Consider the following 21,492-nt stretch of genomic DNA (forward strand, 5'->3'; position numbering starts at 1 on the left):
GCATCATGAATGTCCAATAAGAAAATTGTTAAGATCTAGGGAGAAAGAACTCCCAAAAGGGTATCCAAAACTACAAAAAGCATCTTCTCAAAGTGCATGAAAATACTGTTGAGATAATGGATGTTGCACACATTGCATAATATTGTTATATCGTATTATTTTATTTTATTATGTGATGTTGTGCCTAGGAGAACCTAGATGGATGTGCAATATGGAAAGATTCCCATTGGGTATACTTCATGAGTTGTATTGTAACATTGTGATAATGATGCAGGAGCATCCAGTGGTGTAAGGGCAATCCTGTATCACCCAAAAATATGCTTAGTGTTAGTTTTTTTAATGCGTTTTCATTTTTGGATACCCATTTGGGTCAAATAAAGATTTCAACTCTCATAGTTCCACTATTGGTTTTCTAGGTTAGAGTTTTTGAGCACCTTAGATACGTGCCAATGTAGAAAATAGGTTATTTTGTAATTGAACCATAATTATAATGAGTTAGAGGGTTTAATTTGGAGGGATTATTATAATTTTAATTTAAAGCACTCCAAAAAAAGAATTAGGTCAAAAGGCTTTATGATTTGAAATTTATTGCAGTTTTAAGTTGCCTGGAGACCTCTTAAGAGCACTTCAAAGTTACATTTGAGGCATTAAATAGCCTTGTATGGGCCCTAAAAATGGGGGACAGGAGAATTTGGTCCATAGGGGTATAGAGTGCTTGAAGAGCTTTCCAGAAATGTAAACAATTCGTCAATTGGAGTCCTGGATCAAAAGTTATGCCTCCTGAAATTTGGACTACCATTTTTGGATTCTTCTAATTTTACATTGACTTCTGACATGTTTTCTAGAACCTTCTATTTTGACAGTGGCTGCCAAATGGCATATTATAAAATTCATTCCTAAACCTAAACCTAATTTGTTTTACTTAAGGACCTTTCTGGCATTGCAAAGGAAGTTCTTGGTGGAGTTTGGGAGAAGGTACTTTGAGAAGGGTTTTCTCCAAAATCTAATAACATTGTAAGTCCATAGGTCATGTTGTGGAGTCTATTTTTTTTGTACTAAATGTAATAGTATATCATTTCTGATAATAATATTCTTCCTTTTCTTTTGTGTTCATATTTTGTCTTGCATAGTGCACTCATCAAGTGGTATCAAAGCAGGTCTTCCTAAGTGTGTAGATAGAGCACCACCTGTGAGGAAATTTGCACTAGAACCATGTGGTTGTGAGTTTTGATACAAGAAGATGCATCCATGAAGGGAGCATGGTGGAAGGGCTAGAGTTGTTACTCTTGAGGTTAGAGCCCTCTAGAGACAAGTCCAGGCATTACAGGAGGAGATTTGTAGAGGGATGAATGTTGTCGTAGGCAACAAAAGTGAGGAAGAAAATGAAGAAGGAAATATTGGGAAAGAAGGTTAAGGAGATGGAGAAGTCCTAAACTAGGCAGAGGAGAGGCTTTTTAGAGCCATTTCCAAGCTTGGAAAAAGACCTAAAATTGGCATTGGCATGTTTTCAGGAAATTTAAACTCGGATGAGTTAATTGACTAGATCAATGAGCTGGGGGAATATTTTGAGTATGAGGATATCAAGGACCTTGATATGGTTAAGTTTTCAAAGGCCATGCCAAAATTTGGTGGCAAGAGATTTAGTTGGAAAGAAATAGAAGAGGAAAGGCGAAAATCACAAGATGGGATCTCATGGTGGACAAACTAAAGAAGTGGTTCATTCCTGTTGATTATGAGCTTGATTTGTTCAAAAAGATTTGTCCAAGTTCATTCCTATTGATTTTTTCCAGTTAATCAAAGGGTCTTACTAAGTGGTGAGACTGAATCTAGACAAAGGAGGAGTTTGTTTCACACTAGGTGTAAGTGCAAGGTAAATGTTGTGATGTATTTTTGATGGTGGAAGCATTGACAACTTGGTGTCAGAGGAGATGGTCTTAAAGCTAAAGCTCAAGAGGGAGAAACACCCCCAACCCTATTGGATTGCTTGGGTGCAGGATGATCATAAGGTATTGGTTAGTGAGCAATGTTTGGTAAAGTTCAAGATTGGGAGTTACCATGATGAGGCTCTTTGTGACATCATTCCAATAGATGTCTACCATTTATTATTGGGAAGGCCATGGTAGTTTGATAGGCATGCTATACATGATGGTCATGCAAATACATACTCTCTGACAAAGGATGGAGTTTGCCACAAATTGAAGCCCTTGATAAAAGAGGGTAAAAAGGTATGCAATAGTGCTAGGGTATGTCTGGATGATGGAAGATAAATTCTGGATGGCATGAAACATCAACATATGTATTATGCTTCAATTCCTAGAAAGGATAAGGAAGGTAGTAGTGAAGTTCCACTTGAAGTTTTGGGTTGATTAAGTGAGTATGAAGATGTCATCTCTAGTAATGTTCTAGAAGGGTTGTCTCTAGTAAGGTAAATTAGTCATCAAATAGATTTAGTCCCTAGAGCTAGTTTTCCTAACAAGGTTGCTCATAGGATGACTCCTACAGAGGCTGAGGAGCTAAATAGACAAGTTCAGGAGCTATTGAGGAAAGGTTTAATTCAAAAGAGCCTAAGTCCATGTGTAGTACCTATAGTACTAGCACCAAAGAATGATGGAGAATGGAGAATGTGTGTAGACTCTTGGGATATAAATAGAATAACCATCAAGTATCAGTTTCCTTTGCCAAGAATGGATAATCTTATGGACTATTTGAGTGGAGCTTAGTACTTCACAAAGATAGATCTCAAGAGTAGCTATCACTAGATATGGATACGAGAGGGAGATGAGTGGAAGACTGCATTCAAGACCAAGGAGGGTCTATATGAGTGGTTAGTCATGCCCTTTGGACTGACCAATGCACCAAGCACCTTCATGCAACTTATAAATGAGGTACTACTAAAAAATTTGGGAAAATTTTTCATTGTCTATCTAGATGATTTTTGGATTTTTAGTAAGTCTTTGGATGAACATTTATTGCACATTCGAAGTGTCCTTGAAAGGTTGAGGGAAGAGGAATTGTTGATTAATTTGAAGAAGTGTAGCTTTGTCAAAAGGGAATTAGTCTATTTGGGGTTTTTTGTATTAGCTGATGGTCTCAAAATGGATCTAGAGAAGGTAAAGGTCATCTTGGAATGGCCTACTCCAAGGTCTGCCACTAAGGTGAGGTCATTACATATTCTAGTTATTTTTTACAGAAAGTTCAAGAATTTTAGTAGTATATGTACACCCCTAACTGAAACAATGAGGGAGGATAGAAAAGAGTTCAAGTGGACAACAAGAGCGACAAGGATTTTTGAATTGTTGAAGAAGAAGGTGATAGAGCAACCTATGTTGGCACTTCTTGATTTCAACAAAATGGTCCAAGTGGATTATGATGCTAGTGGCAGTGCTATTGGGGCTGTATTGACCCAAGAAGGTAAACCTATTGCCTATTTTAGTGAAAAATTGAATGATGCAAAGATAAGTATTATGTTTATGATTGGGAGTTCTATGCAATAGTTCAAGCCTTAAAGAAATGGAGGCATTATTTGTTACCAAAAGAATTTGTTTTGTATACTGATCACCAGGCATTACAGTACTTAAATGGCCAAGGTAAATTAAATTAGAGACATTTAAAATGGGTGTAGTTCATGCAAAGCTATACATTTATATTAAAACATAAAAGTGAAAGATCTAATAGGGTTGTAGATGCATTAAGTAGGGGACTGTTATTACTGATAGTAATGCAGGTTAAAGTGATTGGGTTTGATGAACTCAAGAATATGTACCCTAAGGATCCTAACTTTGTAGAGGCTTGGAAGGCTTGTAAAGAACCTATTACTCTAGACAGGACTAGTTGGCTAGATTACATGATTCAAGATGGTATGTTGTTCAAGGGAAGTCAATTGTATATTCTAAGGAGTTCCATGAGGTAGAACTTGATCAAGGAGAAGCACAGTGGAGGAATGGTAGAACACTTTGGTCAAGATAAAACCATTTCCATTATTAGAGAACATTATTTTTGGCCTTAATTGTCATAGGATGTGAAGAATTTTGTGCAAAGTTGTCAAGTATATCAAACAACCAAAGGATTTAGTCAAAATATTGGACTTTATCAACCATTGCTTGTTCCATCAAAGCCTTGGGAGGGCATAAGTATGGATTTTGTTCTTGGATTTCCAAGTACACAAAGGGGTAATGACTTAGTATTTGTGGTGGTTAATAGTTTCTCCAAGGTGGCACATTTCATTCCATGCCACAAGACTCTTGTTGTAGTGCATATTGTAGATTTTTTATTTTTAGAGAGGTGGTGAGGCTACATGGTCTCCCAAAAAGTATTGTTTCTGATAGAGATGCTAATTTTTTTGAGTATTTTTGGAGGACTTTGAGGAAAAAGTTGAGGATAGAATTGAAGTTTAGTTTTTCACATCATCCATAGTCTAATGAAAGAACAAAAGTAGTGAATAGAAATTTGGGCAATTTTCTGAGGTGTTTAGTAGGAGATAAGCCCAAGGGATGAGATTTGATTATACCACAAGTAGAATTTGCTTAAAATAATTCTATAAATAGGAGCACTAGCATATCATAATTCCAAATTGTGTATGGGAGTAGTCCAAGGACTATACTAGAGCTGAGGAAAATGGAGCAAGGAGAGAGGATAAGTGTTGAGGCAGAAGACTTTGCTAAATATGTCAAGAAACTACATGAGGAGGTGTGAGAATATATTACCAAGATGAACCTATAGGATAAGGCTAGGGCAGATCAAAAGAGGAGACATAAGGAGTTACAAGTTGGAGATTAGATTATGGTATACTTGAGGAAGGAATGATTTCCAATAGGTACTTACAACAAGTTGAGGATGAAGAAATTTGACCCCTACAAAATTTTGAAGAAACATGATTCAAAGAATGCATATGAGTTGGAGTTGCTAGATGGGATTCACATTTCTCCTATTTTTCAATATTGCACACTTAACAAAATATCATGATGATGGTGCATATGAGGAGTTGATGCTGGAGCCATGTCCAATTCCTACTTTTGTGAAGGAAGGGATTGAAGAAATTTTGGATAGTCATGTAGGCCAGAGTACCAGAAATGGGAAGTATGAAGAATACCTAGTGAAGTGGAAATGATGACCAATAGAAGACCCAACTTGGATATCTACAATGGAGGTTTCCCATTTGGGTTTTTCTCTACCGACTATAAAATGATAGGGTCACTTTTAAATCTACCCTAGGTGTCTAATGTAGGAGCATCCACTGTTGTAAGAGCAATCTTGTATCAACCAAAAATATACTTAGTGTTAGTTTTGTTTTAATGTGTTTTCATTTATGGATACCCATTTGGGTCAAAGAAAGATTCCAACTCTCATAGTTCCACTATTGGTTTTCTAGGTTAGAGTTTTTGAGCACACATGGATACATGCCAATGTAGAAAATAGGTTATTTTGTAATTGAACCATAATTATAATGATTTGGAGGATGTAAGTTGGATGGATGATTATAATTTTAATTTAAAGAACTCTAGAAAAAGAATCAAGTCAAAAGGCATTACAGTTTGTAAGTTATTACAATTTTTAGTTGCCTAGAGACATCCTAAGAGCACTTCAAAGTCAAATTTGAGGTACTAAAAGGCCTTGTGTAGGCCAAAAAAATTGGGGGGGGCAAAAGGGGGGGGGGGGGGAATTTTCCATAGGGCTATAGAGCATTTGGAGAGCTTTCCAAAAATGTAAACGGTTCTACAATCGAAGTCCTGGATCAAAAGTTATGCCTTCTAGAAGTTGGACTACCATTTCTGGATTCTTCTAATTGTACACCAACTTCTAACATGTTTTATAGAACCTTATATTTTAGCAATGGATGTTGAATGACATATTCTTAAATTTATTTCTAACCCTAAACCTTATTTGGTGTACTTAAGGACCTTTCTAGCAAAGGCAGTTCTTGGAGGAGTTTGGGAGAAGGTACTATGAGAAGGGTTTTCTCCAGAATCTGATGACATTGTAAGCCCATAGGGCATGTCATAAAGTCTATTTTTGTTGTACTGAATATAATAGCATATCATTTCTGATAATAATATTCTCCCTTTCTTGTTGTGTTCATTTTTTCTCTTGGATAGTTCCCTCATCAAATAATATTTGATGTAATTATTTAATATTGGGGAAAAGATTAAATCTCCAATATTAAATGTGGGATCAATGGGTTTAAGTAGCACATGGTTTATATAATACCACTTAATAGTTTTGTGGGACTTGCTACTATATAAGCAACCACAAGGGCAGTTGTAGATAATAAGACAAAGACAAAAAGACATAAAGGCAAGAGTTGAGTGAGACAAGGCTTGACAGGTTAGTCAATGGAGCATTTGTGAAAGTTGGAAGCATGGCATGGAATGCATGGATTCATGTTTTTTCACATGGATTTCTTGGTTGTGGCTATGTCTTTGAAGGCTTCCATGTTTGTATTGCAATGGTGTTTTTCTAAATAATACATGGTGATGGATGCTTTTGGAGGCTAGGTTTTTCCCTCACTGAGGGTTTCCCAGGGTATATCTTATATCACATTTTTTTGAGTATGGTGTCTATTCTCTTGCATGTGAATTTTAAGTACATACTTATTTAAGATCTATTATGGGTTATGTGAAACATAAATATTTTTTATTGCAAATTTCCTTACAAGTGGTATTAGAGCTATAGTTTTGTTGTTATAACCCTAGATTGAATCCATAGGAATGCATGAGAGGATAAAAGAGAGGGCATATATATAGGTTGTTTACTATAGATCTAAGGGTTTTAGGTTTTTTGTTATGATGAAATATTGATAGATTTTGGGCATGTAAAATTGTTGGTCAAAAGGATTTTTTGGATGTTTCATTTAAATGAGGATTTTAGGCGGGAGCTTCTAGAAATGACCTCTTGGGCAAAAACAAACCTCACCATTGGATCTGAGTTGATATTTCCATAAATTGTGATGTATAATATGCCCTAGTTTGGCTATGTTGAGAGAAAATGAAAGAGTTTTTAGTTTCAGCCTGTGAAAACCATCAAATTTAATCCTATCAAAAATTTTGTCACAAAAAAAAGGTGAAAATAGTAAAAAAGTTCATCTTAGTAAAATGGTCATAACTTTTTCTCATAATATCAGATGTTGGACTTCTTATAGTTGTTGGAAAGCTAATTCAGAGCACTACAACTTGGTATAGTTTTATTCTACAGGTTTTAAGAGCCCTAAATTTAGATTTTTATTTTTTATTTTGAGCACAAATTAGGGTATAACTTGGGCATACAAAGTCAAATTTTGGACTTTGAGTATTCAATGGAAAGATCTTGAAGAGATCTATACATTGATTCAAATTTTGTGTAGGTTTGACATGATTTATTTGGTGATATATTAATCTAAATGATTTATGATATATTGACTATGGTAACCTTGTGAGTTTATGAGATTGTATATTTTGGAGATTTAGATTTGATGTCATTTTATACCCAATTCATGTTTCAAATTGGTCTCATGATAATATGATTATTAGCATTTGATTTGGATATTTATGATGACTTGTTGGGTCTACAAGTTATGCAATGTTATAAGTGGTCTATACTTCAGGTTGCATTTATGGCTTGGTTATGGGTTATGTTTTTCCATTGATCTTTCATTATTGATTTCTATTCAGACTGGTGGATTGGATTTGGGTTGTTTATGCCCTAAGTCACATGATTTACTAATTTTTCTTCATATAGAAGGGTTGAGATGTTGTTATCAGGTATAGTCATGGTGGAGGATTGCAGTTGAATATTTTATGCTGACAAGTTGGACACTTTAAGAGTTAGTTGCTTGATTAATAGATGTGATCATGGCGCCATGGATTTCGACATGACATGATTGGATATACATGTACTTTATTGGTGCTCATTGGTTTAGATTGTTTATTGTCAAACATTTTTTTAACACAAAACGTAAGTAATAGTACAAAACTTTTTAACTTAGTTTCACATTTCTCTGAGTTTAGTTCATTATTTAATTGGTTAGTATTGATCAACCAATTGATATAATGAATCCTTTTATTAAAGGCTTTCATCAAGTCCTTTTAGTTTTTGTTTTTGTTGAGCTTGTGCTAGATTTTTTAAGTCTTCAATATTCATTTTCTAAAAAGTGGTATCAGAGCTATGGTTTTGTTGTTGTAACCCTAGATTGGATCCATGGGAATGCATGAAAGGATAAAAGAAAGGGCAAGATATATGGGTTTCATAGATTATTTATTACAGATTTGAGGGTTTTGGATTTATTTTTATGATGGGTTGTTAAAAAATTTTGGGCATGTGAAACTGTTGGTCGAAAGGATTTTTTGGATCTTTCATTTAAATGAGAGTTTTGGGAGTAGGTTACAGAAATTACCTCCTTGGAAAAAAAAAGACCTCACCATTGGATCTGGGTTGGTTTTTCCATAAATTTTGATATATAATATGCCCTAGTTTGGCTATGTTAATAGAAAATGCTAAATGGTTTTAGTTTTAGTCTGTGACAACCATCAAATTTAATCCTATCAAAATTTTCATGAAAAAAAAATGCAATGAAAATGGGAAAAAGATTGTCTTGGTAAAATGACCATAATTTTTGCTGAGGATATTGGATTTTAGATGTCTTGTGGTCATTGGAAAGCCAATTTAGAGGACTACAACTTCATATAGGTTTGATTCTATGAATTTTTGAGATTTCATCAGGTTTTAGGAGCCCAAAAGTTAGATGTTACTTATGAAATTTTCATGACAAAAAAAAAAGTAGTGAAAATGGGGAAAATATTATCTTGGTAAAATTACCATAATTTTCACTCAAGATATTGGATTTTAGACATCTTATAGTCATTGGAAAGCTAATTTAGAGGACTACAAATTCATATAGGTTTGATTCTATGATTTTTGAGATTTTGTTAGGTTTTAAGAGCCAAAAAGTTAGATGTTATTTATTTTGAGCACTGATTAGGGCATAAATTGGGCATACATAGTTGGATTTTGGACTTTGAATAGTCCATAGAAATCTCTTGGAGAGATCTCTACATTGGTTCAAATTTGGTTAAGGTTTGACATGGTTTATTAGGTGATATATCAATTAGAATAATTTATGATATATATTGATTGTGGTAACATTGTGAGTTTATGACACTGTATAATTTGGAGATTTAAGATTTGATGTCATTATATACTCAAGATATATTTCAGATTGGTCCCGTGATGATATGGTTATCATTGTTTGATTTGAATATGTATGATAATTTTTTGGGTGTACAAGTTGTGCAGTGTTGTAAGCAGTCTATACTTACATATTGCATTTATAGCTTGGATATGGGTTGGTTTTTCCCATTGATCTTTCATTATTGATGCATATTCAAATTTGTGGCTTGGATTTGGGTTATCCATGCCCTTAGTCACATGATTTGTTAATTTGTATTCATGTAGAAGGGATGAGATGTTGTTACCAAGTACAACCATAGTGGAGGATTTTGGTTGACTATTTTATGCTAACAAGTTAGACACTTTGAGAGTTAGCTACTTAGTTCATGGATGTGATCATGATGCCATCAATTTTTACATGGCATGATTGAATATAGAGGTATATCCTTGATTTTCATTGGTTTGGATTCCTAATTTGGTTATGGTGGTATATATCTTCTTTGTTTGAGGATCATAGTTATTTGATTTCTTTTGAGGAGCTCATGATGTGCACTTTGAATTCTTTGATGGTTTGATGTCTTGGTTGATTCTTATGGTTAGAGAATAGGTTTTTTTTCATCATGATGTCATGGATAGCTTGGATATGCATTTTAGTGGGAGCTTGTGATAGTGAAGAGGTGGTAGTGCATGATAGTTCTTGCTTTAGTTTGTATCTTCTTGGGTTGGAGATCTTGGTTTCATTTGGTACTGACACTTTGCAAGTTGTGTGTGTGTGTGTGTGTGTGTGTGTGTGTGTGTACCTAGAGGATCTTCATATAGGAGATGGATGTTATGATTCCATGGGTGACTCGGTATCACACTTGAGTGGGAGTTGTTGGCATTGATATATTTATTGAGTATTTGTAGATGTTGGATGTTTGTCTTAGATCCTATTACTGTAGAAGCATCTTTGACATTTGCATGGTGCACATGGTTCTTCATGGTGTGTGGAGATGGTTGCATCTTGAGGACTCATGGGGTTCTTGGTAAAGGTGTGGTTTATTCTTTCATTTGACATGTTATCCTTGGTGTTAGGATGGTTTCATTATTATGTCATGCTATACTCTTAATACACATTTAGAGTTTTGACATGTTATGGTATATTCATATGAAGCATGTTATCTCTTTGGTTGAGATGGTTTAGATCATGTTGTCATATTTATGTTCATAAGGCCAAGGTTGGAACTTTGATCTTGGTTTACTTTCTTGGTATTAAGCACATTGATCATTTGTTGGATACTTTATAATATTGTTATGTTGCATTTGGAGTTGACATGAATTGATTGGTTATAGATGCTTATGGATACTTAGAGATGGTGGTGATGTTGATTTCTCTTTGATTAGGGATATATATGTTGGAATTGTTGATGATTTCAGCATGAAGAATGAGGGGTACTCACCTGATATGGACTTGAGAGGAGATTTTTATTAGATGAGTCTTGGTTGGAAACTTGGATATCTTGGTGAGCATTCTCATTCCCCACTCTTGGTCTACTCAACGGTTTACTACTTGAGAGGTATAGCCAATTTTCTCTCTCAAGTGCATTATGTTTATTCTTATCTTTCATGGATATGGATCTTGAGCTATGGTACATAAGTTAGTTTTGGAGGGTTCATTTGAGATATGGTTTAACATTTTTTATCTCCTTGTGCTTATATTTTTATGTTGGTTGTGTTTGGGAGATGGTTTTATATTGGGCATATTAATTGGATAAAGAAAGGTTATTCCTTAGGATAGGGATGGTTTATGAGTTTGATCTTCTTGTGAGAGGATTACATCCATGACTATTTATATGGAATGGTTTTGGTATTGGTATGACTTCTTGGTTGGGGTTTTATGGAGGAGATATTACTTGGCATAATTTACATCTAGAGGTGCATGTAGAAGGACATGATATAGGTTATCATTTGCATGGTTTTTCTTTGGTCTTGGTTATCTTCGTGGATCTTCAATTTCACTTATATTAGATTTGAGATTGGTTGGATATTGTGATCACTAGTTTGTATTCATGCATGTCATGTGAGAGATGACATGATTATTCCTCTATATCTTTCCTTTTTTTGTTAGGGAGAACTTGGGAGAACATTGGAGACTGATAATGAGAGTTATTCTTATAGGTTTTTTGGTTTATATGTTTTGGATGTCCTTGATACTACATAGATTCACTTCTTTGAGATGTTGTGAGTGGATTGGTTATAGATTTGAAATTATCTTTCATAGTGGGTTGTTCTTAGTATATATGCGATAGGTATTGCCTTTGAGGCTTGTGACTGTAGGTTATAGATGGGATATGTTGATGATGTGAGATTCACTTGGTATACCTTTGGAGGCATGGATAGTTGGATGGGTTGGTACTTGTTGTGGGTGCTATTTCAACTATGGATTAGGTGTTTGTGCTTGACATTTTAGTTGGTACAAGATTTTATGATTCTTATGTGACAGGTTGGGTTGCTTTCTCTTTGGATGGATTCTATGTATGTCTAGTGGCAATGGTATAATAGGAGGTGGCATCTCTCATGTTTGAGAAGCTAGATACTTGGATTTATTTGTGGGTACCTAGATGGAGCACATGGTATACTTTGATCCATGATGGTGGATGTGGTAGGAGGAAGATTTTCCTTGTTCATTAATGTGGCTACAAATTGACCCTATGCAATGTATTCAACAAGTGGGAGATTGATAAGATAATAAGTGTTGCACACATTGCATAATATTGTTATATTGTATTATTTTATTTTATTATGTAATGTTGCACCTAGGAGCACCTAGCTGGACATGCAACATGGAAATATTCCCATGGGATATACATGATGAGTTGTATTATAACATTGTGATAATATTTGATGTAATTATTTAATATTGAGAAAATAATTAAATGCCCAATATTAAATGTGGGGTCAATAGGTTAGGTAGCACATGATTTGTGTAATACCACTTGGTGGTTTTATGGGGCATTCTAATATATAAGCAGCCACAAGGATAGTTGTAGATGCAAGACAAAAATGGAAAAATGCAAGAGTAAAGGAAGAAAAGGCTTGACAAATTAGCCAAGGGAGCATTTGTGAAGGTTGGAAGCATTACATGGGATGTGTGGATTCATGCTTTTTCACATGGATTGTTCAATTGTGGCTATGACTTCGAAGGCTTCCATGGTTGTGTTGCAATGTTTTTTTTTGAATAATACATTGCGATGGATGCTTTTGGAGGATGATTTTTTCCCTCTATGAGGGTTTCCCAGGGTATATCTTGTGTCACATTTTTTAGTTATTTTGTCTTTTCTCTTGCATGTGGATTTCAATTGCATATTTATTTCAGATCTATTATGGATCATGTGGAAACGGTTTATATTTTTGTTGCAAGTTTCCTTACAAATACTCACAATTTTTCATGCAACAAAATAGCCTAAAATTTCATGTGAGTCAAGATAGGATCCTATGTGAGTATTCCCTACAAGCCAAGAGAGATTTCTTTCTAGGATCACATTAGACAACAAAGGTTTGCACGAGACTCTACTTTTATAGGTGACACATTACTTTTTTCATCCAAGATATTGTACCATCGTGCAATAAAATATCTTTTCTAAGCGACATTATGCTGACAAAAATACAAACACACATAAAAAGGAAATCATGGAAAGATAAAACCTCCACACCTAGAGGTATCAAAACCACAAAAATTGAGGAGAAAACACTTGAGACCATCAATAAGCATAGGGAGGATCAACATACCTCACATAGCATCATTCTACTATAATCCAAGATAATCAACATCCTCAAAGTAAAACATGTACATAAGAAATATTGTAATGAGAGGAAAGAAAAAGCATAAGATGCAACCAAACTAAAACAATTGTGCTTGTTTCCTCCCTACCATAATGGCATCATGAGATCTCAAGAATCCTAATCATACCCCTAAGCATGAAATCTCAACTTGCCAATAAGATCACTAGAGTTTTCTTATGAGATCTTTCTTACCAATAAATCATCAATAACATCACATGAAAAAGTACATCTAACATGCTATTCTACCAATAACATCACTAATCCATAGAAATGATAAAGAATGTGTCAAGTAAAAATACTAAGCACAATCTAAACTATGATATCAATGCATCCAAGATAAAGCATAAATAAGTAGTAAACATACTTGAGATACACTGAAGTACTAAGCGAACATCCAACATTCCCTTAAATAAGAAGTAGACTATCTCTATACATCAATCCCCAATAGTGGTATAGGTAGCTATGCCTCCCAACCATGTGATGCTCATAGGCCCACTCTATCATGTTGATGTAGATAATGACTTGACCAAAGTCACATAAGAATATCAGCCAAGGCTAACACATACACCAAACAAGAATGATACCAACATCTATATGCTCATGAAGACAATGCAATGCATCAGGTCACTAGTTAGAACCATTATAGGATAACTATTTGGGTACTTAAGTGGATTGTAGGTCTCTTGGCATCAAAAAGCCCAAGTTATATCTAGTGTGAAATGAATCCCTTAGAAAAATATCACACCATGCCCTCACAACAACTTTTGTAGAAGACTACAGAACGTCCAGACACCACACACCATCACATTGACACATTGGAGAATGTTTAGTGCACCCTTATCTTATTTAATTTTAATTACCCTTTAGTTAATTTAGTTATCACTTATTTAAACCTCTTCATGATACCTTATTGCCCCTAGTCTAGGGTAATGAGAGAAACCACTCCACTGCCTACCCTACATACCCATGCTTATCACATGATGAATGCCCAAAGGCAATGCAAGTTTCCAACCCAACCCCCAATTGAACAATCTCTCAACCATCCTAAATTTGGGAGTTTGGGTCTCACAAGATCCTGCCATACACATGTACATGTTCTTGTGTGTGAGCACAACTAATTTCATGAATATAATCAATAGAACCAATACAAGGGTTGGATATGAGAAATGCAACAAAATGTTCAAGTATAAAAGATCACTCAACCAGCCTATATCCAGGAGTATGGATTCTACATGAATCCCAATGATACAATAAAGTACTAAGCATCATGGACTCGTTCAACTGACCTAAATATAGGAGTATGGATTCTACACAAGTCCCAATGCTTATGAAGTAGAAGCACAACAAGAAGGAAAACATCGAATAACATCCATTCTACAATCCAAGAAAATGTTGCCAAAACCCCAACCAAATATGAGTGGCACACAAAATGAGGCAAGAATAAAATTCCCAAAATTCAAACTTCTCAAATGACCATGAAACTGAAATCCCAACTCTAGGATATGGTCACAAGACCAAGGGTCCCATAAACTTCACTAAATGAGCTCAAATTCATAATCCAACAAATCTAACAAAATGCACAGGTCTACCAAATCTGCTATGGAAACACGACTTTAGATCAGGAAATAAAATACACAGGAATGTCCTATAACCATTTTGATTCCATGATCCTAATTGTTAAGGTAAGGGTTATAGGATCCAATCCTTAATTAAGCCAAACAGAGAAATGGGTGAAAATTAGTTGGCACACAAAATGAGACAATGTTGAAAACACCAAAAATTAAAACATCTTATAATTTGATGAAATTGAAAACCCCTTGAGAAAATAGGCCCAAACTAAGGAATATTAAATAAAATTTGACTTCCAAGCAACCATGCAAAAAATGGCAACATAACGATGCCAAAACTTACATTTGTAATTTCCTACAAATTAGAAATACTCACCCCTATCCAACTAGATGATAGAAATGCATAAAAATGGAGGGGAACACTAGTTCTCCACTCCATAGCATTTAGCAATAAGAACCAAAAGCTAAAATGGAGTAAACCAATAAAACTAGAAAGCTCTACCTTGCAGCAAAAAGAGAAAAACAAGAAACAATGTCATAAAATAATAGGGATACCCAATCAGATGAAACCATCGGTATAGTGGAGAAATCCTAATACAAATCCAACAAGACCAATCTCATGACGATCTATAAGTCAAATTCCCACAACAAGCAAAACTCTAAATTTTCATATGATGGTTTTGAGGAATTTCCTCCAAAACCATGAAATAGAAAAGTGAGAAGTGAGAATAAACTCACTTTTAGCCAATATATGCACTTTTACAAAGTGACATAAATTAGATTTTTAAATTTTTAATAATCTAATTAGCTTCCCTATCCCAAATAAAATTAGGTGATTCAACTAAATTAGAATTCAACTATGACAAATTAACATGTAAATAAAATAAATAATCAATTAAATAAAGGGTGAATGCACCAAGTTGTGGTGCCAAAAAGATGACGCCCACTTTATTTTTAAAAATTTCCTATAGCACGCATGTGCTATGGCTTAGGCTCCATAAGCCTTTGCCTTGTGGAGCCTAGGAACATGCACATGCTATGTGGATTCACATAAAACAACTTCAACAAGTGGCCCATTTCATTTTCACTCATTTCTTTTTCTGGTTACCTTCTCTACCCCCAACAACATGCTCACATTTTGTAGAAGGTGAAAGCTTTTCTCTCTCTCCTCCTTAAAATTCCTCCTTGTCACCAAAGATCAAGATCGGGTTGATCAATTATGTCTTCTAACCTTGTGTTTGCATTATTTTATATGTTTTAGCATTGTTTTGTATGTTGTTTTTAGTTTTGCTTCAAGTTTGTTTAGTTTATTTAAATGCAACTAGTTTCTTATTAGGAAATGTGAATAATCAACCACCAAAACCTACACCATCAAATGATCCAAATCCTTAGTCTAATGAATAAAATCCTCCACAAAATCAAAATGAAAACCCTAATGAGGAAGAGATAGAACCTCTACAACCTCCACTGATTGTAAGACCTCCTCCTAGCACCTAAGACAATATAATGAATAAAATAGAAAGAGGGAAAACTCAATTAGAATAAATCATTGGTAGGTTAAAATCTTATGAGAAAAATAATCCTACAAGAGCACAATTGGCATCCTCCCTTGAGTCCATTATGAGTCAGGTAGCTTATGTTAATGGTCGGTTGGATAGTTGGCATGTTAAGAGAGCACAACATAGAAGATATTATGCAAAAAAATTATCCTATGAAGATGTAAAAAACAAGGACATAATGAAAGATGACATATGTGCATTGTTTAAAAAGCTAGGATAAGAAGACATTGTTTAAACTGCAACTAAAAGGTTCCCCATACACTGGTGCATCCATGGTGATATTAGAAATAGCTTTTTGATAGATGGTGGATGGTTTTTGATGCCCCTCTTGTTAGGGTTTGATAGATCTAGAATAATATTAAAATAAATAGCTATATGCAGAAATAAAAGAAGAAAACACAAAGAATATAGATAACACACAGATTTAACATGGTTCACCAAAAACCTAGGCTACATCCACCTACACAACCTTCAACCTTTATATTATCCAAAAAAATGTACACCAACATTACAATACATTATTCTTCTCATCTTCTTATAATAGCATTTTAGGGAAACCTTTGAAATTGACCATTTTAGGAATTTTACAATGTTGCTAGTTTTCTTTTCCACAACATCAACATCCACTACATGATTAGTCACCATAATCTCAATGCCTCTCTACAATAATCATGAGGTTCCAATATATTTCTTAAGAAAATTTTATTGTAAATTTTTCCTTGGGGAGATCCCCAATTATTTTGACATGTAAGATTCTGAGTGTAGAGATGGGGGTCATCATTTGAGAGGTTGGGGGCACATGTGACCCTAATGCAATTAGGGAACCTATTGTCAAGCCACAAAGTGAGCATGTCATTATTCCTTTAGTTGTGAAGGAACATGTAGAGACTAGTACTCTAGGGACTATTAATGCTTTGACATAGATCCTCGTTCATTGCACCAGTCCATTACTTGAGGAGGAGCCTTCTTTGCATTATGGTCACATGTGCATGTCATGTGGATCCTTATGCACATTTGGAAATCATGTTGGAGACTCTATGGATGATGAGCTAGTCACTAATGACTTCCTAAATGAGACATTTTCCATTGACACACAAGTAAATTTTTACATTTTTAATAAACTAATTTGATCATATTTAGTATGTAAAATGAATGACTAATAAATTAGCATTTCTTAACATTGTAAAAAATAGGGTAAGAGTGTTGATGGCCCTAGTATAGATTCCTTAGCCCCATATTACATCACGTTGATGAGTTGATAGGTATGTATTGATTTAATAATTTTAATTAATACATATATTTATTAATTAATTATATGAAGGATTGATAAAAAATTTTTATCCATGTGCATTAGTTCTCTACTGGACCATCGACATTTACAACAAACTCTAAGCCTAGGCATGATACAAGCATCATAGAGGTACATTTGTTTCATGTAAATTAAATTCATTTGATTATATTATATTATATAAAAATATATTTTTATTGTATTATATGATTTGTAGTTGTTGATGTCAGAGACTCCTCATCTTCACCAGTCCATCGATTGCAGAGTTGTTGCCTCGATGACTAGTTCAGAGCCATTGACTAAGGTATGAAAGATTTTTCATTGTTTTAGTTGTTATTTATAATAGTTAGTATTTAGATTTCAAATGGTATTCATAAGTATGATCAAGTGATTACATTGATTGAATTGTTGTAGGGCCTTCTTACTCCTATCTACGAGCCTCTAGGGTGGATGTACAGAGTGACTATTTGATGGTGGTAAGAAAATAATTAATTTTGTGTGTATATGTATTTGGTTTTGATGTATAATAATCATTGATTCATATATACTTTGTTTTTATTAGCTCCAGGTAAAGAGGAACCTAAATAATAGGATGAGCGAGCATGTGAAAAAGGCCTCAACATCCCCATCATCTCCCTCCATGTGATGATCGAAGACCTCTAGAGATTTTTTTCCTTCCCCTTGTGGGAAAGAAAAGATATAGGGATGGACACACGTATAGGCATTAGTGGACATATATCTTGGATTTTATGTTAGTGGACATATTCGACATACATTTGATGTGTACATGACATTATATATTTGATGTTTGACATATAGTTGATGCATGACATTATTAGACTTACAATTTTGATGCATTAGATTGTTTGTGTATGACATTGAGGGATATCATAATATATATCTTGTTTTTCTTGTTTATGTTTTAAGTGTTTCATGAATTTCATTTTAATGTAATTTGCACCCAAAATAAGGGTAGGAATCATTATAATAAGCTTTGATAATATCTTTTGAAATGTGAATAAGGCTATGATATTAATTTGTATTTAAATAGTACAAGTTATGAGTACTTTTAATTATGAGTAACTTATTTGGGGTTTTTTTTGGGACAAAAATAGTGAAACTTGAATTCTTATTACTGTTATACAATTAAAATTGAAATTTGAATCTTGAGTTGGCTACATTATGTAAATGTCTAAGCTTGAATCTTAGTGTCATCATAAACATGTCAAGATTTTATATATGGTTTATCTTCACAACATAAGAAGACTTTAAAAAAAGTTTTCAATTTATTCATGGAATTTGATATCAAGATTTCTTGTTTATCCATCTCTTTGAGAGCTTCATTCATGGAATTACATTATACATGCTCTTCTTATGATTCTTGTAGCTATAGTTGTTGCATATTTTCTTACATATATTTTGTGTGTCATTATTCGCTATGAATTGACTACAATATCTTTGACCTCCTTTGTATCATGATAGATTTTACACCCCCAATATGTCATCTTCAACTTCTTGCATCTTTTTCATTCTTACAAGTATCAATACACAATGTTTAATGACTCATGATTCAATTTCATCCAGTGTACATAATAAAATTTGAGCAACAAATGGGATAAGATGATCTTGGAACTAGGGTTTACGTAGCCACTCAAAGCTAACAAAGTAGACAATTTGATCCCACGATGAATGGTTAGAGAGATTCATCAGCTGACAACTTTGTATTAGCCAACACTACAAGTTTCAACATCACCTAAGATGGGGCCACAAAATAAAAATGGAATTGAATATCAAAAAAGAGAGAGAGGTTATTTTAGGTGTTGAAAATATGATCATGTAGCACTAGAAATTGCATTAATACTTTACATGAGCACCAAGATATGCCTCGTCAAATATTGTTTCCCTACAGCATTTAGTGACTCTCAGGGTCAATTCTGTTTGGCATGCCTAAGAAAATTTGAGCGATCAACAAGAGGGGATGATCTTGGTACTAGGGTTTACTCAACCACTTAAAGCTAATGGAGTAGACAGTTTGATCCCACAACAAATAGTTAGAGAGATTCACCAATTGGCAACTTTGTACTAGCTAACACTATAAGTTTCATCATCACCCAAGATGGGCCTACAAAATCAAAATATAATTGAAACTCCAAAAAGAGGGAGAGGTTATTTTTGGTGTCAACAACATGATCTTGTAGCACCTAACTTTTCATCTATACCTCATACAAGCTCAGAGATATGGCCCATCAAAGATCACTACCCTATGGCATTTAGTGACTCTCAGGGTCAATTCCATTTGGCATGCTCAAGAATTTTTGAGCGATCAATGGGATGGGAAGATCTTGGGACTAGGGTTTACCTAGCCACTAAGAGCTGATAGAGTAGACAATTCGATCTTACAATGAACGATTAGAGAGATTCACTAGTTGGTGACTTTGTACTGGCTAACACTACAAGTTTCAACATCACCTGAGATAGGGCTACAAAATAAAATTTGAATCAAAAATCTAGAGAGAGAGAGAGAGAGAGAGAGAGAGAGAGAGAGAGAGAGAGAGAGAGAGAGAGAGAGAGAGAGAGAGAGAGAGAGAGAGAGAGAGTTTATTGTAAGTGTCAACAACATAATCCTATAGAACCAAACATTACATCCATATAGCACCCAACATTGCATCCATGCCTCACACAAGTTTCGAGATATGCCCCATCAAAGATTGTTGCCCTATGGTATTTAGTGACTCTTAGGGTCAATTACATCTAGTGTGCCTAAGAATTTTTGATTGATCGATGGGGTAGGAAAAGCTTGGGAATAGGGTTTACTCAACCACCTAGAGCTAACATAGTAGACAGTTTGATCCCATGATGAACAGTTAGAGAGATTCACCAGTTGGTGACTTTGTATTGGCCAACACTACAAGTTTTAGCATCACTCGAGATGGAGCCGCAAAATCAAAATAGAATCAAAACTCCTAAAATAAAGAGAGGTTGTTGTAGGTGTTGAAAACATAATCCTCTAGCACCAATGTTTCATCCATACCTTGCATGAGCTCATAGATATGCCCTATCAAAGATTTCTTCCCTATGGCATTTAGTGACTCTCAGGGTTAATTCTACCTAGTGTTCCCGAGAACATTCAAGCAATCAATGGGATGGGATGAGCTTGGGAATAGGTTTTACCTAGCCACTTAGAGCTAATAGAGTAGATAGTTTGATCCCACAATGAATGGTTAGAAAGATTCACTAGTTGACAACTTTGTACTAGCCAACATTACAAGTTTCAACATCACCTAAGATGGGGCCAAAAAATCAAAACGAAATCAAAAATCCAAAAAGAGAGAGAGGTTATTGTAGGTGTCAACAACACAATCTTGTGGTACCTAACATTGCATCCATACCTTGTACGAGCTCTGAGATATGTCTCATCAAAGATTGCTACCCTATGGCATTTAGTGACTCTTAGGGTCAATTTTGTTCAACGTGTCTAAGAATGTTTGAGTGATCAACAGGGTGGGACATGCTTGGGACTAGGGTTTACCTAACCACTCAAAGATAATGGAGTAGATAGTTTGATCCTACGTTGAATGGTTAGAGAGATTCACGAGTTGGCGACTTTGTATTGGCCAACACTACAAGTTTCAGCATTACCCGAGATAAGGCCACAAAATCAAAATGGAATCAAATCTCCCAAAAGAGAGAGAGGTTATTGTAGGTGTCAAAAAAAAATCATGTAGCACCCAAATTTTCATCCATACCTCACACAAGCTACGAGATATGCCCCGTCAAAGATCATTTCCCTATGGTATTTAGTGACTCTTAGGTTCCATTCTTTCTGGCATACCTAAGAACATTTGAGTGATCAATGGAATGGGATGAGGTAGTAATGAAGTATAAATGTGTAGTTAAAAATGAAATATATATTGAAGACCAAATAATGTACAATTTTTCAATTGCAAGATTGGATCTAATTTAAGAAAAGTCAACAAATTTTTCAACTAGACAATAATGGATCTGTTTTAAGAAGTCGACAAATATTTCAAGTAGATAATAATATTCATATCTTTATATTAATGATATTAATTTTTATGTACAACTTAACTTTGAAAGGCACTGGCAAGAAAGAGCT

This window comes from Cupressus sempervirens, chromosome 9 (genome assembly GCF_028749045.1).
Source record: "Cupressus sempervirens isolate cs-2001-9-10 chromosome 9, ASM2874904v1, whole genome shotgun sequence".
NCBI lineage: Eukaryota > Viridiplantae > Streptophyta > Pinopsida > Cupressales > Cupressaceae > Cupressus > Cupressus sempervirens.